The following is a 25,935-nucleotide window of genomic DNA, read 5'->3' as shown; positions in this document are numbered from 1 at the left end:
AAAGTAGACCTATTCGCCGCAGAAGACATCTCTCCAGTTTATTTCTTAAATACAAAGGATGCTTTGGTCCATGATTGTCCAAACCTTCTCCTTTATGCTTTTACCCCGATCAATCTGATCCCACAGGTAATCAGGGGAGTAAGGGAACAGAAACACAAGGTTCTTCTGATGGCCCCACTTTAGATGAACCTACTGTGGCTATCAGAGCTAACTCAGCTGTTGATAGCAGCCCCTTGACCTGTTCTGTTCACATTTGCGGCATCATATAAGGGCCATTTTAGTCTCACAGCCACATTAGTCACTGCTCATTCTGCCATTTCTTTCCCAAAACTGGCCCAACTATGTTTTAGGATAACTGGGCCACATTGGTATAATATGCAAGCCACCTTAGGCTCACAAATAGCCAGTGCTTACTGTGCCATATATTCGCCAAAACTGGCCCAGATATGTTTGAATGTACCTGGGCCACATTTGTTTAAATACATGTAGACCACATTTGGTTTACACCCTGATTAGCCTTTGTCGATAATGCCACATTTTTGGTTGGCACTATTTGGGCCATAATCACTTTATATAACATGGGTCACTTTAGGGTCACATTCAGATTACACATTGCCTACAACACCACATCTTTAGGCCTACATATGTTTTTATACTTTTGGTCCATTTTTTGCTGCTTTAAATATGGGCCACTTCAGGATCACATCCATTTTGTCCGGGCCATAAGTATGCCAGCAGTGCTATATTATTGCTTTAAGTGGCCCACATCCACATGCTATCTGGGTTGTGTGCATTTCTTCTTTTCCATAACATCTATCTATCTTTATAGATTGGGCAGCATAGACAAAGCACATGCAAAAATCAGACGGAATCTGAACAGGATTTCAGAACCCAGAAATGGATCAGTGACATCAATATATAGGTTTACCGTGCGTACATGACCAATAAAAAAACAAAAAAGTGCAAATAAACTGCAAGAACATGTCCTGTGTGAACTGTCATTTACCTTATTATTCTATTTTCAAATAAAAGCTGTGTCTATTTGATGTCAGAGTTTGGCCTGTTTTTGGTTGATATGAAAACAGCTGACGTCCAACAGGTCCACACCAAAAGTGACCCTGAAACAGCACTGTCCATTCACAAAGAGAATTCCTGCTTCATGATATTAAAAATGTAGAAGCTGAAACATAATCTTGTTTTCTTTTTGATTTACAAGATGTATGTAAATCAGTGGGTATCAGTGGCATCTCATTACCTACTGTCTGTCTTCATTAAAGTCTACAAAACCTGTTGGGGTTTTCAGTTGAAGCTCATTATGATTCAGCGAGTTCATTGGTACAAATCTGCACTCATTATACTTTTGCTAGCACATCTGTCACATGCGTCCGCACACCATCCTCAGGCTCATGAACAGCTGGAATCAACTGTGAATCAAAGCTGAGCAGACTCCAGTGCTTAGTCATACGTCCTTGACTTAGAGAGTGTGGCTCGTCTGTCAGTTTGACTGTAGATTGAAGCAGGTAATATGTGGCTTTGAATACAAATGTGGCCATCATTTCCAGCTCTGTTTAAAAAAAAAAAAAATCAGATGAACAGCAGCACAGATGCTCATGATTGCTACTACTTGCATTTTTAAATTGTAAGACAAGAGCCGTTTTTTGAAATCTGGTAAGCTGCTACAATGGGCTTCACAGACACACCATAGACATTCTTTTAAGATGCATTCTTTTGCTTTGACAACATTTTGACAACACAATGTACCTTTGAATGAAGAGGAAATTAGTGATGGGTTGTTCTTGATTGATTCGTTCATTTTGAACAAATCTATAACGTGACTCAGGAAGAATGAGTCATTTCAGGAAGTGATTCGTTCGTGCATGCTCAACATTCTATGGTATCTGTACAAGAATTAGTTCACCTGTTTTATGAATCTTCGGGATTGAGTCGTTCGTTCATCATGTGACAGCCCCATAAGTTTAACCAATGCAGTCTGAGTCGGAAAAGAGAATTGATTAGTTCATCTTTTGATTCTTCGGGTTTGAGTAGTACATTACGTGACAGCCCCATACGCTAAACCTATGCTGTCTGAGCCGGAAAGAGAATTGATTAGTTCACCTTTCTATTCCCCCGGGTTTGAGTTGTTCCTCACGTGACAGCCCTATATTCTAAACCTAACAAGTAACATTTTAATTACATTTTGCTAAAATGTATGAAATTACTCAAAAAACTAAACGAGCCAATGCACATTGACATGCAATTATTGCATCCAGCTGCCACTGATCAGAGCGTAAGTAGAATAAGGCAGCAGGTGCAATGCATACCAGCTTTTCTCTTCGGAGCCGAGCGTTAGTATCATTCTGTTCAACTGTGTCTGCTGTGAACTACGAGTTCAGAACTCTCTCAGAAGCTTTGTGTGTTGGCGAGACGGCGCTTCAGCTGTGGTGATTCCTGTGTCGAATGAGTTGCGCTCTTCAGTCTCTGCTACCTTCAGGGGGGCGGAGTCCACTTGCCGCTGCAACGATCTGGGCCTCGTTCTGTAGGCTGCCTATGTAGCTTGGGGGGAAGCTGCTTCCACCTTACATGCCATGATGTTATTAAGGCACAGAAGGACCTGCACGAGGGTGGTCACGATCCAGCAGTTCTGAAAGAACTCCAAACCGCCACTGACCTCATGCTCCAAGCTATGAAGTCTACCGTGAGTTTGCTGGGTCATAGCGATGTTCACACTAGTGGTCCAGGAGCGTCATCTCTGTCTGTGTCTGGCAGACATGAGGGATGCCCCTGTGTCACAGACCAGCCTATTTGGCGACGCAGTCGAGAGCTTTGCCTAGCAGTTCTTGGCTACCCAGAAGCAGACTGAGGTGATCCGACACATCCTGCCCCGCCGGACAGCTGCTGCCTCCACTCGTCCGCTGTGTGGAGTGACCCTGCCTGCTCGTCACCGAGGGCAGCCCCCTGCATCCACCCCCGCTCCCGCACCACATCTGCAGCAGCCTCCAACAAGTGGTGATTAGAAAGGTCACTTACAAGGCAAGCACGTGCTGGTCAGACAACACAGCGACCATGGTGCACATCAACTGACAAGGAGGTCTGCACTCCTTTACATGTCACAACTAAGAGCACCATCTATGAGACACGCTTATGCCTTGAAGTGGAACCTGTTCATTGAGTGGTGTTCTTCTCGCCGAGAGGACCCCCAAAGATGCCAGAGTGTGGTCGTGCTTTCCTTTCTGCAGCAAGGGCTGGAGCGAAGTCTGTCTCCCTCCACCCTCAAAGTCCAGGGGAGTCTTTAGGTAAGCATGACCTTATCATCAGGTTCCTTAGAAGGGGCCAGGAGGTTAAATCCTTCCCGGCCCCCCTTTATACCCTCTTAGGACCTGACTCTAGTGCTTAAATCACTACAGCAGACGAGCCTTTGCATTCAGTTGAGCTAAAGTTTCTTTAATTGAAAACTCTGCTCCTGCTTGCACTGGCCTCCATCAAGAGGGTAGGGGTCCTGCATGCATTTTTGGATGATGTTTTGTGCCTAAAGTTTGGGCCGGCTGACTCCCAGGTAATCCTGAGGCCCGGCCTGCCCTGACTACATGCCCAGGGTTCCCACTACACCCTTCAAAGACCTAGTGGTGAACCTGCAAGCGCTGCCCCTGGAGGAGGCAGACCTAGCCCTGGCTTTGCTCTGTCCAGTCCGAGCACGGAGATGATACGTAGACCGGACACAAAGCTTCAAGACCTAAGACCAGCTCTTTGTCTGTTACGGAGGCCAGCAGAAGGGGAATGCCGTCTCTAAGCAGAGGTTGGCCCACTGGATTGTGAATGCCATAACCCTGGCTTATCAGGCACAATTATTGTTGTAATATCAAATCAGAAGGCAGTTTGCTGCTTATGCACTGCTTATAACTGCAATATTCTTATTAGGAATCAATCAATCTGTAATTGTATTAAATTATGGGGGGAAAATATTTAATTGTGTGTATTTAGGATGCAGAAAAGGCTAGCAATTAAATTAGTCTTGACAAAACAAAGATGTTATCCATTGTATTCCAAAAACGTAATCCAAATCCCAAAAATGTAATTTCTGTAATGGCATGGTGTTAAACACAGATTGTTCGACTATGTGGTGAAACTAACACTCTGGTAAGAACTATACATAAATAAATAAATAGATTGATTAACTGCAAGGCCAACAGCACTGAGAATGCAAAACATAATTGTTTTGCATTATTGACATTATTGTGCTTTGACACAATCTGTATTGTTAAAAGCGCTATGTAAACAAAGATGACTTGACTTGAATTGTCTGATACATTTTTGAAACATTTTGAAACATCTTGCATAGCAACAAGTGTTTGCATTCATGTTCTTCATACCGCAGCACAAGAGTTCAGCAGTGGTGTGAGTGCTCAGGAGTGACATGACATGCTGTACTCAAGTTCTGGGAAGTGAATATTCTGATAGAGATAAATGGGTGAAGCGCAGTGCTCTCTTTCTCATCGCAGCTCTTATTCACATGGCTCAGGATTCACCCATGCTCATCATTTGTTCTGTTTAGTTTTCGGCAGCTGGGGAATCGATACCCATGGGCCTGAACAAATCACTGAGCTCATCGCCACCAAGGATCATTTACCACTGTCACATAGGTGTACACGGACACACACAGGCACCGTGAACCGTATCTCCCTGTATAGCTTACACCTTCCCCTTGGTGAAGAATGCTGGGAGAAAAGCTATCGTTTAGGGACTGTGAAAAAGCTGCGGCTCTTAGCAGGATGAAACATGGGAATAGCCACAGCATGGTGTTGCAGTAGCAAGCTCGTCTGAGCTAAAGATTAATAGGAGAAGGAGAGAAGAACATTACTAGCAGTCAGGGATAAATGGCTGAAGCTTGTATGCACTGTAAACTTTATTAATCTGCCTCACCTGTGCAAAATAATCAGCTCTGTGAAGAGCCGTTCATCAGAAGCGAGCCATACCAAGGAATAAGAGAATCAGCTTTGCATTGTTCCTCTTCTGGAGGCTCAAGTTATTTCTTCCAGAGGGCACATAATGTGAAGGAGCACTTAACGGTCAACGGGGGGAAGTGCAACCTGTGATGAGAACATGTTCAGGTCAGACTTGATAAGGCACTTCATGTGTAATCCACCATAGGAGCTAGAAAAAGTATGATATTAAGACGAAGAGGTAGAATTAGAATGAATGCAACGTGTTAGTGAGACACAGGGGTTCTTGGAGTGGGGTAAATCCTCTCAAACAGGTAACAGTTGGGAATGGACAATTTGAGGTAGTCATACATCAATATGGTAAAACTGAGAGAAATTGTGCTGAGAAAATTATCTCAGAGTAGCCCAAGATGGTTTGTTGGTTTTCCAGTCTGGACAGCTTTGATATTTAGCCAAGACGCACGTCACGACCAATGTCGGGCCACTGTTGAATATTTGTTGGCCCAGTTTTTTATGGTGTGTATGTTGAATCACTGTTGGCACCTTTGCCTAATCCCATGTAAGAGCACAGAGATGGTACAAAATTAAGCTGACGAAATGGAATTAGAAAGCAACACATAAATGAGGCACAAAAGCTCTTGAAGTGGATCTTCAAGGAAGGAAAGAGGGGTAAATCCTCTCAAGACTCAAGAGCACTTAACATTTGATCCAGCTCCAGTTCTAGAGAGAGATGCTCGACTCTCCAGTAAAAACAAATGAGTTGACAGTTGGGAGTGAATAAAAAAAAGAGGTGCATTTTGCTGAGAAAAAGATGCAGTCAAATTAGTGAATTTTCACAGCCAAAAAAAAAAAAAAAACTAATACATTTAGTGATGTATGATTCACTGCTCACAAAGAAGTCACTTTCAAATCAAAGGGCTTTTAGCTGGTCAACTTTGAAAGTTATGACCAACCTCAACCCATGGCATACCAGTCTGGTCAGGTTGAATAGTTTGAGGATAGTGCCACAAAACGCCAATTGTCAGCCACTGGCCAATGTTTTTACAGTACTAATCAGACCACCGTCAGCGTCTTTTTGACCGACTGGACATGTGAAATCATTGTCGGAGCCATAATGGAGAGGTAATCCTGAGTGGCTAAGTGGTTAAGGGACATCCTGTGCAATCTCCCATAGACACTCAGAGACAGTAGGATATTAAGATGAAGAGGTGGTGTTAGAATGAATGCAACACATTAATGTTACACAATCAAGAGCATTTGACATTTGAACCAGCTCTAGTTCTGGAGAGAAAAACTTGACTCTCCAGTAAGATCGAATGAGGTGACAGATGGGAAAGAAAACTTTGAGTTTGTCACAGGGCAATGCAGTAAAAATGGGAAATCTTGCTTAAAAAACTGCTCAGACTAGTCTAAGATGGTTTGTTGGAGCCCCTGTCCCGGCAGCTTATATTAATGTATATTAATACACTTTTTCTTTTTTTTTTTTACTTGTTGGAAAATGGTGTAGAACCTCAGACCATTGATTCTATTCTATATATATATATATATATATATATATATATATATATATATATATATATCTACAAATGCACTTAATTTTCATCCACCACTGCTCTGAAAATGAGCTTGTCGATGTGCTAGCTACTTTTGAGAGATATACTCAATAATTCAACAACATAATCTTTGTAAAAAAGATAAATGAGGCTCTCTGACCCTCTCATAGACAGCAAAGGTCCTACCATGATCAAGGTCCAGAAATGCAGCAAAGACATCGGTAAAATAGTCCATGTGACATCAGGGGTTCAACCGTAATTTTACAAAACTTCAAGACTTTTATGTGCAAAGAAAACAAAAATAAAGGCTTTATTCAACAATTCTTCTCCTCCTTATCCCATATGCTCTGGCACACCGCCAAATATGGAGAGAGTATCATGGCACACCATACTGGATGAGGAGGAGAAGAATTGTTGAATAAAGTCATTATTTTAGTTTTCTTTGCTATTTCTATGCCATTGCTAGGGTGTTGCAAGAATGTGATTAGCATTAGCAAGTTCAGTTAATAGTAATGTTGACTATAACTAGCGAAATCCCCATATTAATTAAAAATATTAACTAATATTTATTATTATTATTATTATTTTGCATTTAAACTCCTATTAAACATTTAACTCCTCACCACTATATATAGATATGCTATGTCAATGCACCTGTTTTATGTTCTCTTTCTAATAGAAGTGCCATATTCGTCACTGTTCCAGGATCCCATAATTTACAAATTAAGCACTGACTAGCTTTCATTCAATGCTGCACTCAATTACTTTGTACAGAGGTGCTGAGGCATGTCACTTACCAATGCTAAGACACGGATGAATGATTCAAAAGAGTTTAACTACTGCTATTTGAAGGAAATCTCAGCGGAAAGTACCAGGTATTAACAAGAATATTGCATATTAATTGTGCCTGTAAATTAAGGACCTTGCACATAAATTTTCACATTAGTAAAATGAACTGCAAAATAGGGCTGCAACGAAAAAAAAAAAAAAATCATATCTGATCCAATCCAGAAAATTCTGAGTACCGGCCGATTCGGATCCGGTCTGATACCAGCACAGTTTTTCTTTTAAATCAGAGTAGAATTTCTATACTTTTGTGTGTTGACCTGATCGACACTCTTTTGTGTGTTAAACACAATCTACTTAATATAATTTCATTTGAATGAAGAATAACAAATGATAAAAATATATAATCATAATCTATGACAAAAATTATATTATTAACTAGGTTAGTGGATAATTTAGCAGCAAAAGTTATTCTAGAAAAATCATGAATGCACAATTTTATAAAATCTAAACATTTGGTGAAATGAACTACGTTCTGTTTCAGTCCGCAGACCGTGGCGACGCAGAGCGACAAACAGAGGACAAGGTGTGTGTTTACTGATAGATTGTTATAATATCTCTATCAGCGTAGTTCTTTGTCAGAAATACAATTTACAAAATAGCATGGGGAGAAATCAATTCCACATCTACACTAAAGTTTTCGCTGTGTTCAGCCCTCCAGTGAAAATTAAGCACTTATGAACCATGAAACATGGATGTAGTGTCCGTTTTGTGAAGAGCATTTTTGAATCTCAAAGTGGGCGGAGTGGGCCATTACCATCTTGGCAGTGCAGCACTGCCGGAAAAAAATAAAAAATGGGCAATAGACGGGAGATGCTTGCTGAAGCCACGCCCACCTAGCTCAATGGCATTGTCAGAAGCGGCAATCCACCAATCACTCAAGTGATCACGCCCTTAATTATACAGAACTAAATAAAAAATAAAAATAAAAACCTCCCCCAACGTAGTTGTCATGAAGGGCAAAACTAGCTATATAGACCAAAATCGTTTTCTGCAAACAGTAAAATGTTGTGTGTGTACAGTGAACAGGTGTGTGTGTGTGTGTGTGTTTTAGATCATGAAGATTTGTATTTGCTTATTCAGTTATATGTTATACCCATCTGTGCAATACAGTGTACAGCACTTTTTGGTAAGTTTAATATACCACCCCGTTAGTCAAACATTTTTTTTTCTTATCTATATAATTATATGTCACGATTATTAGCTGGAGTGCCCATGAACTTCAGTAGAGGGCACTCCACTCAGGACCATTCCACCCATCAACCACCAGATGTCACAATATCACTTGGACACTAGCACCTCTCATCTGTTGCACCACACCCAAACTACATCTCCCATGAGACTCTGCATCACTATCACCTTGCCACACCTGCACCTCATTCATCAGCTAATCTCCTTGCCACACCTGCACCTCATTTACACACACATATAAGCAGCACTCACACACAGCCACATTGCGAAGTCTTGTTTAGCCTGTCTGATATTTCCGAGCGGTTTTCCTTGTGTTTGTTCCTGTCGTACCTGACCTTTGGATTGTTTTAACGACTCTGATTCTCTGCTGCCTGTCCCGACATTCTGCTCATTTCTGATATTGATCCTGGTTATCCCTGACATACCTGACGTCGTTACTGACTATTGCCTGTCTGACCATTCTTAAAAAAAGTTCTGCATATGGATCCGAACGTCTCTGGCTCATCGTTACTATATATATAGTATACATACATATAGGTGCATCACAATAAATGTGAATGTTGTGGAAAAGTTCATTTAATTCAGTAATTCAACTCAAATTGTGAAACTTTTTTATTAAATAAATTCAGTGCACACAGACTGAAGAAGTTTAAGTCTTGTTTGGTTCTTTTAATTGTGATTATTTTGGCTAACATTTAACAAAAACCCAGCAATTCACTATGTCAACAAATATGAATACTTCATAATACCAAAAAAAAAAAAGGATGTTAATTTACTGTAAATGTACTCAATACTTGGTAGGGGCTCCTTTTTCTTTAATTACTGCCTTAATTTTGCGTGGCATGGAGGTGATCAGTTTGTGGAACTGCTGGTGGTATGGAAGCCCAGGTTTCTTTGAATAGTGGCCTTCAGCTCATCAGCACCTTTTGTTTTGTGCATGTCATTTTATCAATGACTGCTTCTCTAATCTTGGCTTTTATCTTCATTGGCTTCTAATCTTCTTAATTTGGAATAACAAGCTCTTTGAACCACAACCTGTAAGTAGTACGATTGATATGTTATGTGTACATTTTCAATTGAGTGCTCAAAATATCAATGTTCCAAGTAACTCTCTTACTGAAGTAGTTCTGATAATTCGCTGTGAACCCACTATTTCCTAAGAATATGTAGATTATTGTAGACTGATGTTGTTCTAATTACTTGGTTTAATAATAATGTAGTGTATCACACAGACTTTATAATCATTATGAAATTGTTGTTTATTTTGCTGCACTGGCAGTTATAGGGGAGTTATATGTGGAAGAGACAAGTGCGTTGACCATTCAGAGCAGAGTAGGTTTATGTATAGGAGGGGTTTACCTTGAACTTGCTAGGATCAAATCATTTTTGGAATCATTGGCAAATGACAATTAAACCTTTTGTAAGGGACTCCAACACAATATTAGGACACTTTAAAATACCATATGACCACCTCTTTAAGAGTTCAAACTTCCACTGACATTAATATTAGCACAAACAACTTTGCAGAGGAACCTTCATGGAACTGGTTTCCAAGGCCAAGCAGCTGCATGCAAGCATCAAATCAACCCTGTAAGCACCGGATAGGTTGGTGTAAATCATGCTACCACTGGTTTTTGGAATAGTGGAACAAAAGTTCACCACTCCTGTCTTTTTGGGCCAGTTTCTGATGACTGGTGTGGTTCAGGGCCATCAGTTCTGCTTCCACTATTCAGTGCCAGGTCTTCCTTTCTTTTGGCAATCCAGAAGATATCATCTTTTGTTCCCTCTGGATGACATGTCCAATTCATCTCCATTGCCTTCTCGCGATGATGGTGTCCACACATTCTTGTTTGCCCTGGGCAAGTAGTTGTTGATTAGAGATGGTTTTTGGCTAGAAGATTTATTACTTCTACTGGTGAGGGTTGGGAGTGTTCAAAGATATCACCTCTCTTTTTGTCTTTCTGATCTTCAAGGCTACTTGCTGTCATTTTCTCCTGCATGTACTGGCTGGTGTGTGAAAGTAGCACCAGGTCCACAACAAAGTCAAGATCTTCCAGTGTTCATCTGATACCTCTTGTTTTGCCTTTGAAGAAGGAGAACATTGCCTGCCTAACTGCACTGTGCCAACTGTATTTTTGGATTCATTAAAATTGTAGACAATGCCATGCTTCCAACTTTGTGGAACAATTTGGGGAAGGGCCCTTTACTATTCCAGCATGACTGCACAAAGCAAGGTCCATAAAGGCATATTTCAATTAGTTTGGTTTGTAAGATCAACACCTTTGGTTTGAACTGAAATGGAGATTGTGAGTCAGGCATTCTCTTCCAATATCAGTGCCTAAACTACAATTTCTCTACTCGATGAATGGGAAAAAGTTCCTACAAAAACACTCAAAAATCTTGTGGAAAGCCATCCCAGAGGAGTGAAAGCTATTATAGCTGCAAAGAAGGGACCGACTCCATAAATGTCTTCATATTTAGAACGCAATGTAATTAAAGTTCCAGTTGTTGTAATGGTCCTTGCAGGTGTTTTAATACTGTTGTTCATATAGTGCATATACACGTACACATTACAGTCAAAATGTTTGGAGTCAGTATGACGCATTAGGCTTTATCATACATCCGGCACAATGCGGCGCAAAGTGCGCCACAAATGTTTTTACTAGTTTCAGCCCTATGCAGTTCTCATTTTCATGTCATGCGCTGCGTTGTTTAAATATCAAATGCATTTGTTCCCATTTGTACACCTATGGGCATGCTGTTCTAAAAAGGGTGTGTGTTAAGGTGCATTATTTTGCTATTCTGAAAATATACTGCATCATATACCAACTCAAACCTGGTCTAAAGTCAATTGTGCAATATACATATAATTTTTTGTTAATTAAAAAACGTCTTAGCAGAAAATGCACCTCTCGGTGAGTCCACAACGTGCATTCACTTATTACACACAGGGTCGCACAGCAGCACACAAACATGCCAAATATTAAAAATTAAAGGATTACAGTGTAAAGGAATGTTGTTGTGTAGGCTACATAAAGATAAAAATGTCATACATGTCATAATGGATAGTCATTGCGTTTAATAGAATTAGCCTACCTATTTGCTCACGCATGAGCAGATACGTTTGCTCCCTGGAGATGCGTTCAGTCTGTGCGCCTTAAAATTCTGCAGTTAAAATAGAGAATCCGCCATGGTACGAACACAGCTCGCTCTTTAAGGGAATGGGAGAAGAGACTCTAATTGGTTTATTGCACAGTATGCCCATAAACACACCCATCACTCAGAATAGGGATAACTCATCTAGACCACACACTGGGAGCGTTTTTCCCATTTATATATTAACAAAAGTGGATTCAGAAACACCCTAAGTGCACCTGCGACATGCGCTTAACACCATGTGCAAAGATCATTAAAATAGGGCCCTATGTTTTAGTTATGCCTACAAAAATAATAATAATAATAATTTGTTTCTCCCAATCTCATGTTAATCTTGTGTACCTATAGAGAAATATTGTATTATTCATATATCCAAAGAGTCATTAGTTTTAGCAACTTTTGAACCGTATTGTATATCTACTAAAATGTAATTTTGTACATTAATATACCAAATGGCTACATTTCAAAATAGCTCATGTTTTCATTAATTCTTTTACTTGACAAGAATTTATTTAAGTGATAATGATTGAGAAAATGGAAGGGATGTCTATAATGATGCTGCGGTTAGGGCTGTCGCTATAGTTGATAAATCAATTAATCGCACAATAAAAAAAATGAGCTCCATAATATTTTCGGCCGCGATAATTTTTTTCTATTTTTATTTGAATAATGAAGCATGTTATGATGTGATGTGGGGTTAGTCTGGAGCGCAGCCTGTGGACAGATCGCGGCAGAAAACACCCTGTCCGATGGCACAGATGTCCCAAGAATAAAGAGATAACGCCTCGCTAGAGTGACCAGCTTTGGGAAGTGCCTTTCATTTGCTTGAGGATGTTTGTGTCGCAAGCGATACAGCTATGTACTTGCACAACTATTGTACTTAATTTTAATACCGCGTAACATATTTTGCAAGTAACTTTGTTGCCCTTTCTGTCAAAATTGGCTTTCATTTGGCTTGCTAAGCTAAATATGCCTGTAGGCGTGTGGTTGCATGTGTCAACGCGCCCAGTTAACACACACACACACACAGATGTGTGTATAAGTAATTAGTAACTACTTATACAAAATGTATTCATTTTAAGCCACACAAAGTCAACATGTTGGTATTTCTTGCTCTGAAACTGCCATAAAATAAAAGTTTATTGATCTTTGAAAAGGTGTACCTGCATTTTTATGCCTTTATCATTATATTAGTTGAAACTGGTCTTAGAACGACGATATTATTGTTTATCGCGATAATTTCTTGGACAATTTATCGTTCAGCAAAATTTGTTATCGTGACAGGCCTAGCTGCGGTTGCTACTCTTTTATTACATAAAGGATAAGTCGCTTGAGGACAGGCGTTACAGTGATTTTACCGCTGTTGAAGGGGTTTTAAGCATGTTTCACGGATGGCCTCTAATGACTTATTGCTTTAATAAAACTGGTATAGAGAGCAACCAGACACGTTTAATGCACTAAAGCATATCAACTCCAGTCAGCCTACCATGAAATATTATAATCTCCACAAGCCTTTCACAGAACTCAATTTCAAGGTATGATAGAGGTTAGAGAAATACAACAAAAAAGAGAAGCACACACAAATGAAATATCTCAGAACAGCACAGCGATGTGCCAAGTTAGTCTGAGGTCATGAGACTGACAGTCGTTCATCCAACTCTCCAATACCTTGCAGACTGAGAATTGGGTATTCGGTCAAAAGTATCAGTGGTTTTAAGTGAGTATTTTAGAGACAAACTCACAGTAGATGAAAACATTTTGATTAAAAGGTCAAAAAACAGTCACCCATGAACGCATCTTCTCTACACAGTGACCTTCCAGACATTAGCAAAAAAAGAACAGTTCAAGTTATCATTTTCTGGTGCTCGACTTGTTCTTATTCTCTCTGAACCAGTTGAAATCAAACCAAATTGAATGAATAGTCAACAATATCTAGTAGTAGTACACTACCTGTGATTTTAATCGGATCTGCTCTTCAATGTTCTCTGCTGCTACTATGAACCTTGACCGGTCGATTCTCAATCCATGGATACCTGCACACAGTCGTATCAGAAAAGTAACTCACAAAATATTCAAAGTGAAGAAAAGCAGGACAAATTCGTTTTTTTTTTTTACCTCAAAATGTGCTTAAAAAAATATACACTATAAATGGTTATTTTCAAAAATAAAGATTTTAACTGCTATAAATCTTTGTCATAAACATACAAAACCAACATAATAAGAACAAGAAAGAGAGGACTGTCTGGATCATAAAGCACCACTAATTAGGGGTGGGAATCACTAGTGGCCCTACAATACGATATTGTCACAATACTTGTGTCACAATACAACTTTATTGCGATTCAATGCTGCAGTGTAAAATGGGATTGTCAAGCAGACAAACTGACCAACACTTTCAAAAAAACGTGTCATAAATGTTGAATAACCCACCTTAACAAAATGTAAATCATTATTCACTGCTGTGCTACTACAGGTATTTTGAACAATGTACTGTACTTGAACTTACAAAAAAGTTGTGCAGACCCTTCACCATTTGAAAATAAATAACTGTTAAATTTAAAATAAATGAAACCTAGTCTTACATCCAATTTAATTTGGACGGGGCTTTCCTGATAACTTTCTGTGATGCCGCCATCTTTATTTCACTAACTTACAGCATGCTGAAGGTGACCCAGCTGACCTCACCAGAAAAAATAAATAAATAAAAAATCTCAACACGCCATCTATTTTCCATCTATATTGAATTTTCCAAACACAATTTGACTTCAACTGTAGTTTTGTAGTTTTTTTTCCCCAATTGTTAATTTAAGATGTGGAGACATTAAACTTTTGACTTGTAGTGTATATTTGCATAAGTGATAAGCTTGAGTAGAAATGCCATAAACTTCTAAAACAAAACAAAAATCACACACACTAGTATTAAAGTTGTTGTGTTTTCAAAGACTTGCATCCATTCTAAACTGACAGTCACGAACTCAATAACTATTTCTTTTTCCTCTAAAGGTCCCTGTACAGTGAGTCCAAAATGTTCATATGCGTTTTTTTTTTCTTTGTCGTATTCGTCATCCTTTCCAATATGGAGGACCAAACCTGCAGAAATTAAAAATAAATAAACCTATAGATAAATAAATGTAAAAAAAGGAAAATAAATAAATTATTTGATAAAAACAAAAATAGTTCATTTGTAATAAAATTTAATCCTGAATTTATATTTTAAATTACTTTTTTCCTTTATTTATTATTATCTGTATTTATTTTGATAATTTTTGTTTTATTTACTTATACTTTCATTCATTTTTATATTTATTTAATTTATGTATTTATTTTTTTATTCAGAGTTTGAGAGTGGGATGTGCCAGATAGTGAAGTCCAATATATTTTCACAGATTCCCATTTATTATGTTGAATTATTTAATAGTGACCGAATTCAGTTACTTACCCTAGTTACATCATTAAACATTGTCAGTGGTCTAAGTTGATGACGCCTCTAGATACACTCTGTGGAGGTTTCTATGGTGTGTTTTCATTTTGTAATCGCAGAGAAAATCTTCACTTTCAAAAGCATTGTGAGCATAAATTTATCGTAAACCAGTTATACCTAAGGTCTCTACGGTGTACTAATGCTCACAATGCTTTTTGGAAATGCGACCCACTGGCATAAAGTTGGCTTTATATTAGACGCTCGGTATTTGCAAATTCAAGGACCATCTCTAAAGTTAAATACGTTATTAGTATACACATTTCTAATTCCAACAGCATTTTAAGAGAATAGATTACAGTCACTAAACCAACTGTAAAGTATTCATCTACGAGTCAGGTTGACATATGATTTAAGTTTATTTTATAAATATAAAAAATCGAACGCATATAATAATGTTGTATGTAACCTTAGAGATTGTCCCTAAACTTGTGAATATCGAGCGTCTAGCACCAAACCAACTTTATGCCAGTGGGTCGCATTTCCAAAAAGCATTATGAGCCTGAGTAGACTGGAGATGTTTAGTGCAACTGGTTTTATGATAAACTTATGTTCACAGTTATTTTTGGAGTCTTTTCTCTGTGATTACAAAATGAAGACAAGCCTTAGGAACCTCCACCGAGTGTCTAGTAGTGTCATCAACATACAAACTCATCAACAATGTTGATGGTTCCGGGCTTAATGATGCAACTATGAGGATAAGTAACTGAATTCAGTCGCTATAAAATAAACAGAAATGATAACGTGAATCTGTGATTCTGTGAATCTGTGGAGGAGTTGGATGTGCTGATATCAAACTTTCCTGAAGATGGTACTTCTCTGGTACTGCTTGGTGACTTCAACATCCACCTAGATAAACCCCAGGCTGCTGACTTCAAAACTCTGCTCACCTCATTTGATCTCAAGCAAGTGTCTACTACAGCGACTCACAAATCAGGCAACCAACTGGACCTCATCTACACGCGCTGTTGCTCTGTGGACAACTCTTCAGTTGCTCCACTGCACACCTCAGACCACTTCCTCATTACTGCTAACCTAGCACTTACTCTTGAAGCGGCTCACACTCCAAGGCAGGTGACCTTTCGACGGAACCTACGCTCACTCTCTCCATCTCGCCTATCTTCTGTGGTTTCATCCTCGCTTCCTGAACTCTCTCAGTTTTCAGCTGTGGACACGAACAGCGCTACGGACATTCTTTGCTCCACTTTAACATCTTGCTTGGACAACTTTTGCCCACTGTTGTCTAGACCAGCACACACCTCCCCTTCTGCCCCTTGGCTGTCCGAGGTTCTCCGTGAACATCGCTCTAAACTCAGGGCTGCAGAGAGGAAATGGCACAAATCAAGAAACTCTACCAACCTTAGTGTGTATCAGTCTCTCCTCTGTTCCTTCTTTGCAAATGACTTCACGGCTAAAACACCCTACTACCACAACAAAATTAACAGCTGTTGTGACGCTCGGACACTCTTCAAGACTTTCTCTTCTCTTCTTAATCAGCCGCCACCACATCCTCCTCCATTGACTCTTACAGCGAATGACTTTGCAGTTTTCTTCACAAATAAGACAAGAACCATCAGTGACCAATTCTCCACGCTACAGACTGAGGACGACTTCACAATGACTGACACACACTCTTTCTCATCCTTCTCCCCACTCTCAGAGATGGACGTTTCCAAACTTCTGTTCAATCATCCTATTACTTGTCCACTTGATCCGATCCCCACTCACCTCCTTCAAGCGATCTCTTCTTCAGTCATTCCTTCACTTACGTTATCAACTCCTCTCTTAACTCTGGAACATTTCCCTCAGCATTCAAGCATGCTCGGATTAAGCCCACTGCTCAAGAAACCATCTCTAAATCCAGTGCTTCCTGAAAACTACAGACCAGTATCCCTTCTTCCATTCATTGCAAAGACACTTGAGCGAGCTGTGTTCAACCAGCTTTATATGTTCCTTGTACAGATCAACCTCCTGGACAGCAACCAATCAGGCTTCAAAAGTGGCCACTCAACTGAGACTGCTCTGCTCTCGGTTACTGAAGCCCTGCGACTATCAAGAGCAGCTTCAATATCCTCAGTACTCATCTTACTGGACCTGTCTGCTGCATTGACACATTTAATCACCAGATTCTCCTGTCCACCCTCAGAAAGATGGGCATCACTGGAACCGCACTCCTGTGGTTGAAGTCCTACCTCTCTGATAGATCTTTCAGTGTGTCCTGGAGGGGAGATGTTTCTAAGTCACAACAACTTATTACTGGGGTTCCTCAAGGCTCAGTACTTGGAGCACCTCTCCATCTACATGACGTCATTAGGATCTGTCATTCAGAAGCATGGCTTTTCTTACTACTGCTACGCTGATGACACCCAACTCTACTTCTCATTCCAACCAGATGACCCGACGGTAGCTCCTTGCATTTCAGCCAGTCTGAGTGACATTTCTAGCTGGATGAATGACCATCACCTTCAGCTTAACCTTATGAAGACAGAACTCCTGGTGATTCCAGCTAACCCACTGCTTCATCACAACTTCTCTATACAGCTGGGTTTGTCAACCATTACTCCTTTGAGGACAGCCAGAAACCTAGGAGTTGGGATGGATCATCAGTTAAGCTTCACAGACCACATTGCTACAATGACCCGGTCCTGCAGATTTGCCTTGTACAACATTAGGAAGATTAGACAGCACTTAACCAACTAATACAAGCACTTTTCCTTTTCTTGTCTTTTCATTTATAAAAAAAAAAAAGCATGGCTATGCGTTCTATACTAGACTAACTGAGACTTGTCATGGCACTTGTATACTGTTGTTGTTCTCTTGTTGACCTAACCGCTTATATTGTTCTCATTTGTAAGTCGCTTTGGATAAAAACGTCTGCTAAATGATTAAATGTAAATGTAAATGTAAATGTGAAAATATATTGGATCTCTCCAGTTGATCTGGCACATCCAACTCTCAAACTCCGATCTCTATTATTAGTTTAATCTGAGGCTTCTGCGTGAGCTCTCAACCAATGATTCAACTGCGCTCCACAAGGACCGCCTCCCTCATTTCCATGTTACACACTGTAAAGTAAAAATAAATATATGAATAAATGAATCTTGAAATAAATACACATGGGAATAAAAAAATACATATAAAAAAATAAATGCATGAATAAATACATTTAAAAATAAATAAATTATATATAAATTAAAAGTATAAGTAAATAAAACCAAAAAATAATCAAAATAAATGTAAAATACAGAAAATACAGAAATAATTTATATTATTTCAAATATAAATTCAGGATTACATTTTACTACAAATGAATTGTTTATATCACACCATTTATTTATTTATTTCCCTTTTATTACATTTATTTATTTATCTATATATTAATTTGTTTATTTTTAATTTCTGCAGGTTTAGTCCTCCATATTCTTATCAAAATGCTTGCTACAGATGCGAAAAACGCAGAAAATCTAACCTGATCCGATTTTTTTTTGACGATCAAAGGGAATGTGTAAACTGTGATTAACACAATGTGAGATTTCATTTTCATTTCACACATCTGTCACAGTTCCAGTTTTAACATCTTGCATCTGGAGATTTCATTTCAGAAAGTGTGTGGATGTCAGTTTGTAACACAGTCAGACTGACATGTGTATATCAATCCATAATATGCATCTTTAAAAAGCCTTGCTAAAACATTGAGACGTTTTCTACTTGTTTTGTAATATATAATATCTCACTGGAACCAACCTGCAACAAATACAGTGGAAATTCCCACTGATTAGGAATTAATCACACCCTCTGACAATGATGTTTATTTACACAGCCAGTTGTTTCAGCACTCAATTCACTGAAGGTGCATGTTTAGATATTAACATACTTGAATATAAATGTAATTATTATAAATAATATTGATATTAATAAGATAAAACCAAGTGTAAATTGTTTCAATCCAATACTTTTTTATTATATATGTAACAGGCTTCTGACTTTTGTAAACCTTTGTCAGCTATCATCTCTACATCTTTGTACAGCTTACCAAAAGTTGATCAGTAAAATTCTTTTCTAAACTTGGCACAGATTTTTTTCGTCAATTAAAATTTCTGCCTATGACAGATGGTCTTACAGTCACGATGAAAACAAAGCAGCTCAGAGATGTCGGAGTGCAAACGTGATAAATGGACGGCGTTATTTCCCTGTTGGCAATGAGCTGTTTCAAATACATTCCGAGTCATTTCGTGAAGATTATATACGTTTTATATCCTCTCTCCTCTGTGAGCCCATGCTGCTGCTTTGCGATGCAGCTCAGGTGCCAGGCGGCTCAATTCTCACTTAGTTCTTCCTGCTTTCAAGCCGCTCTCCTTGGAGCGTGGCGGGAACGCATCTGATGTTGAAATAATCCATTACATTTGATCCTTCACGCTGTGCCGCTCGTCGTGTCGGAAAATTTTACAGTACTTCCCGACTGTATGTACAGCCCAAAGGACATCAAAAGGAACGTCAGACTAGCGAGCATATGTATCACTGTCAAGAAACCATTTCTCAACTCCGTCGGGAACATTTTTATGCCTACACTGCAGACATGGCAACCTCGGCATGTTTTATATTCAAATCAGGGCGGCTCTGCTTTTAACTGTGAAGTATGGGAGTATTATAGTGTGTGTGAATGCATCTTTCCTACATTAATATGGTGCCTTAGTTAATCTCCCCACATCTGGTGTACCATAAGGCGGTACGCACCCGACAATGTGTTTGCTTTGCTCAAGTGGCTATGGGCCGTGATTAATTGAACCTCAGTGAGATAGACTGGGCTCCACTAATGTAGTCTTCATCACCTCAGCCGCACAACTTAGCCCCTAAACTGAAATGTCAACGCCCAGCCGCCCCCAGCTCGATGTGCACTCTGAAGATTAAAAACAATTTCCATCCTGCCAACAGGGCTACATGTATAAATGTAGTTTTCATATTGTAAGAGATTAAAGGAGTTAAGCATAACATATAGCCAGGTGGATATTATTGCCAAATAAACCAGACCGGGTGGATCAGGACTTGTTTAACATAAAATATTGATTTGATTTGACATAATTTATATTATATTAAAGCTATTCCTCTATTACTTCTTCTAAACAGATTGTTTTCTCTCACTCCATTAAAGCAGAGAAAACCATCTACTAACAAGACAAACACTGCAATAATATAATATGTATATTATTAATCCGCAAAGTAAAATTTTTTGATGGACTACTGAACTACCATAGTATATATCTTATTCTATTTTATATGTAAATTAGGAATCCACCGTTATGGGGGTGGGGGGAATGTACAATTTTATATTTTGAGTTATGTAATTTTGTTGAAGCATGCTTTGGAAAAGTTGATAAATAAGGTACAAAAAAGAAATGCACCATTATTAAAGTTCTTGATGATAAGTTGATAATTGTGTTGATAGATAACCTATAAAAAGCGGATATTAGAATTATATCAATTACACTAAAATACATGCTTTCAATTTAGGCACCATCTTATAAAGCACAGTATGAAAAATGCATATTCATTACGAGATTTGCTAAAGATTACATTTAACTTTTTACTTTTAATTAAAAAATACTAGTGCATATATTCGAATATGTAAATATATGGATGAATATTTGATATTAAAGATTTTGTGATATTCTTTTTTTATTTTTACGTACTGTTTATATTTTTCATCAATCCCATCTTTCACTGTATAAATTAAATACATCTTAAAATCATGGAACCTCTGACACACTGTAAAATTTAAATATATGTTTTAAATAATTGTGTGTGTATGTATGTATGTATGTATGTGTATATATATATATATATATATATATATATATATATATATATACACACACACACACACACATACATACATACACAAATGCATACATGCATACATAAATATACTGTATGCACACATTTTAACTATATGCAGGCATGTCATGTCACATATTATGTGCTAAAAAGGCAACATTTTTCTCTTCACCTCTCAGATTGTGTGATTTGGAGCTCATAAAGTGGCAGCTCAACACCATTTTTCACACAATATCTCAATCACACTTCATCAAATATGCAATTAAGTATTCTTACATGCAGTAAACTTAGACTTGTCACCATGGTGCTAATAAGAACAATTTGGGAGTGTGTACGATTTTCTCTGCCTTTCTGTGGGCTCAGCTGGCTTCATGCAAAATAAACCAAACACTTGAGAAAATCACCCTCATCTCTGCTAGCAGGTCAAGTGGAAGATTGCAACAGTTATGGCATGTGACTGGCACATCTGATTGACTGACCTGCACACTGACTTAGCATGCTGCTGGGAGAAAAGCCTGCAGGTGGGTCAGTCTGTCTGATCTTTGAAGAAGTCAGTGCACTTACATTGATAGCCCAATGCTCACATATATGCACAAGACTATCCAAGTGTACTTACTCGCTACAATTCAGGATTTGATGCAAAATATGTTTGGCTTTTGAAGCATTTTTTTACTTGCACAAACATTTTTGAATGAGCAAAAAATTGGTAAAATTATATTACTTGTGTATCAGTACTGTTTGAACGTTTTCAGAACACTGTAACAAAAGTTTGAACTGGTAAAATATTAACAAGTTATTTTTTTTTTAACATGGGTCGCTCTCAGACACTTTATTTTTTCTTAGAAAGTAGCTCTCAAATGATATAAGAATGTAGACCCCAGGTATAAAACATACAGGTGCATCTTAATAAATTAGAATGTTGTGGAAAAGTTAATTTATTTCAGTAATTCAACTCAAATTGTGAAACTCGTGTATTAAATAAATTTGCACACAGACTGAAGTAGCTTAAGTCTTGGTTCTTTTAATTGTGATGGTTTTGGCTCACATTTAAACAAATCAAATCTCAACAAATTAGAATACTTCATAAGACCAATAAATAAAACATTTTTAGTAAATTGATGGCCATCTTCTCGTTTCTCATTTTCCTCTTGACAAGGTCTGGTGAGTTTGCTGGCCAGTCAAGCACATCAACACCATGGTCTTTTAACCGACTTTTGGTGCTTTTGGCAGTGTGGGCAGGTGCCAAATCCTGCTGGAAAATGAAATCAGCATCAAAAAGCTGGTCAGCAGAAGGAAGCATGAAGTGCTCCAAAATTTATTTGATTTTCCTTGACAATCCTCATAAGGCTGCAGTTCTCTCGGTTGGTTGTGCATCTTTTTCTTCCACACCTTTTCCTTCCACTCAACTTTCTGTTAACATTCTTTGATACAGCACTCTGTGAACAGCCAGCTTCTTTGGCAATGAATGTTTGTGGCTTACTCTCCTTGTGAAGGGTGTCAATGATTGTCTTTTGGACAACTGTAAGATCAGCATTCTTTCCCATGATTGTCTAGCCTAGTGAACCAAACTCAGAGACCATTTTGAAGACTCAAGAAATCTTTGCAGGTGTTTTGAGTTGATTAGCTGATTGGCATTTCACCATATTCTGATTTGTTGAGATGGTAAATTGGTGGGTTTTTGTTAAATGTGAGCCACAATCATCACAATTGAAAGAACCAAAGTCTTAAGCTACTTCAGTCTGAGTGCACTGAATTTATTTAATACACAAGTTTCGAAATTTGAGTTAAATTACTGAAATACATGAACTTTTCCACGACATTCTAATTTATTGAGATGCACCTGTAGTTTTATAACTGTAAAATATTCAAAAGTAATCATAATGCTCAGGTATGTGCTTTAAGCTACAAGCATGCAAGTGATAAATTAACAAACTAAATCCATCACAGCAGATATTGAATCAAAATCTGACACACTTTGCCGGCAGCCATATATCCCTGGAGCCCAAGACCGGTTGCCCACTGAAGCTAAGCAGGGCTGAGCCTGGTCAGTACCTGGATGGGAGACCTCCTGAGAAAACTAGGTTGCTGCTGGAAGAGGTGCTAGTGAGGCCAGCAGGGGGTGCTCACCCTGTGGTCTGTGTGGGTCCTAGCGCCCCAGTGTAGTGATGGGGACGCTATACTGTCAACGAGCACCGTCCTTCGGATGAGACGTTAAACCGAGGTCCTGACTCTCTGTGGTCATTAAAAATCCCAGGATGTCTTTCGGAAAGAGTAGAGGTGTGACCTCGGCATCCTGGCCAGATTCACCCATTGGCCTCTGACCATCATGGCCTCCTAACAGTCCCCATATCTGCTGATTGGCTTCATCACTCTGTCTCCTCTCCACCAGAAAGCTGGTGTGTGGTGGGCGTTCTGGCGCACTATGGCTGCCGTCGCATCATCCAGGTGGATGCTGCACACTGGTGGTGGATGAGGAGATACCCCCTGACCATGTAAGCGCTTTGAGTGTCTAGAAAAGCGCTATATAAATGTAAGGAATTATTATTATTACTTTCACTGGAGCTACATTAAGTTAACATTTTCTTCAAAAATGTTCACAAAAAAAGAAACAAAAAGTGTGAGGGAAAGCCATTCTCATTCTCAAAACACAAATAGTAAGGATAAACTGACCAAATCTCCATTATCTTGTTAATACTTACAATAGACTCTTTTTTTGATATCCCCTAATGTCCATAATGAATGTTGCATCATTTACTTTCATAAATGTGTGTGCGAGTTCAGCTCTTGTGGGCAGGCTGCATGCTTTATGAGGTGGCAAATAAAGCAGAGAGACTCTGCAGCAGCCAGTAAAAAGGGCCAGTGGCTGTGTCATAAGACCAGAACATGGAGGCGGTGATTACGGCCTCATTGGGCTGTTAACAGGAATGGGCCAGCCATATTTAGAGACCCATAAAACAGAGGTAGGCTGACAGCTTTACAGCATGTGGTAATGCTTAATGGAAGCTCTCCTCCGCAGGCTTATTACGGTAAAAACATACACCTCACAGTGATGCTGCCAAAAAAAAAAAAAAAAAACTTCTACAAAGCATGAAACAACGCATCAGCGTAACCTGTCTGACTGTACCTACTTTAGATCAAAATGCTCCTGACAGCATCATATTGCTATTATTGTTTACAAGTAAATTGGGAGAAATTAGTTTAATAGATATTAATATTGTTATTACATTTCTTATTCTAACATATAAGGTTTGTAAAGTGGTGTTTAGTTATGCTTTGACACAGTGTCTGTCAAATGAACTAAAACCGAAAGCGCAATATGACTTAATTCCTTCATCAAGTCTGTTTGCGTTGTGCATTTCATTGTGAAGCGCACGTATCGTTGAGGCGATCAGCTCGTGATCTGGTATTTTCTGCATTTCAGAACGGCTCCATTCACAGTGAATGCAGTGAACTCGTTTATTGCATGCTCTGTGAGTTTAGCACGCGTTTGGGAACAGCCACCATAGGCTTTATTTTCGCGGCAGATGTTTTTGTAAGCATGTTTTCACTGAAGCCGCCAAGCTGGAGTCTTCCTTCAAAATAAAAGCACTACTGCCATTTACGCCAAAATAAAAGTTTAAAGTGCAGAATTAATTGCTGACAGTTAGTGGTTTAAATGCAGCCCAAATTCAAAATATCTCTTTCAAGTGTAGAAATCAGGAAATTACTGCAATTCGCCTATTGTAGTGTGCAGCAAAAATAATTCATTTTAATTTATTTTACAGTGCAATATATGGCTATTATTGTCATTTTTGTTGTTATTATTATATTCAGATATGTTTGGCCTCATAAAACACCCATGCGAATGTAATTTAGACTGAGAAAGTATATCGCAAATAAAAAGAGTTTTTTTGCTTGGAAGTGCATTAGATAGAATAATTAAACTTTAAAATGTAACATCTTTTTTCAATTATTTATTTTTATTTTTAAATACCACAATAAATACTGTACCATGGATTTCATATCGTGGTATCATATTGTGAGATTTTGATATTGTTATATTATACATAGCTTGTTAACTGACCCACATTTACCATGGTAAAGGCTCAAACAATGGCATGTAGATGGAGATATTCAGGAAGACCAATCAGAGATAAACATATTTTATGGTGTATTAAAATTAAATGCATTGTGAATTCATAATGTAATAAACATTTGGGTTAACGAACTTACCTTTTTAATTTTGTAACCTGACCCACATTTACCATGGTAAAGGCTCATCAGTGGCATGCAGATGAAGAATAGAAAGAAACACAGAAGACCAGTATCAGTAATATTTAGATTTTACGGTGTATAGAAAATGAAAAACATTCCAATCCTATATAATAAACATTTGAGTTATTAAACTTGCCTTGTTAATTGAATGTTGTCACCTGACCCGCATTTACCATGGTAAAGGCTCGAACAGTGGCATGTAGATGAAGCTCAGAAAGAAACACAGAAGACCAGTATCAGAAATACATTGATTTTATGATGTATACAAATTAAAAACATTCTAATCTTACATTGTATTGTATCATATACATTGATTTTGTGGTGTCAATGAAAAACATTCTGATTTTATTTAGTAGTAAAAATTTGGGATATTCAATACCTTATTAGTTTAATGTGGTCACCTGACTCAGATTTACCACAGTAAAGGTTCAAACAGTGGCATGAGGATAAAGCATAGAAACAAAGAAGACCAGTATCAGAAATACACAGATTTTATGATGTAAAAAAAACCACATTCTATTTTTATTATGTAGGAAACATTTGGGTAATTTAACATACCTTTGTTAATTGAATGTTGTCATCTGACTCACATATGCCATGGTTAATGCTCAAACAGTGACATGTAGATGAGGATTCAAGCACAGAAACACAGACAGAAGACCAGTATCAGAAGTACATTGATTTTATG

At 38.4% G+C, this 25,935-nt stretch overlaps 1 long non-coding RNA gene across 2 annotated transcripts in view; it reads right to left on the bottom strand.

Annotated features, from left to right (window-relative positions):
- LOC127976663 (uncharacterized) overlaps positions 1 to 25,341 on the bottom strand; it is a 97,627-nt gene extending 72,286 nt beyond the window's left edge. The window contains exons 1-2 of one of the 2 annotated variants that reach the window (XR_008157904.1): positions 25,206 to 25,341; positions 13,634 to 13,716 (exon numbers count right to left, since the gene is read on the bottom strand). This is a non-coding gene — a long non-coding RNA (uncharacterized LOC127976663). Of the gene's footprint in view, positions 1 to 13,633; positions 13,717 to 23,692; positions 23,801 to 25,205 lie in introns of those variants that run through there. The other variant, XR_008157905.1, reaches the window with a different exon arrangement.
- Positions 25,342 to 25,935: the final 594 nt, after the last annotated feature.

This window comes from Carassius gibelio, chromosome B17 (genome assembly GCF_023724105.1).
Source record: "Carassius gibelio isolate Cgi1373 ecotype wild population from Czech Republic chromosome B17, carGib1.2-hapl.c, whole genome shotgun sequence".
In the NCBI taxonomy this organism is placed as follows: Eukaryota; Metazoa; Chordata; class Actinopteri; order Cypriniformes; family Cyprinidae; genus Carassius; species Carassius gibelio.
The sequence above is the reverse complement of the archived record's forward strand: the minus strand, read 5'-3'. Positions and strand labels throughout refer to the sequence as shown.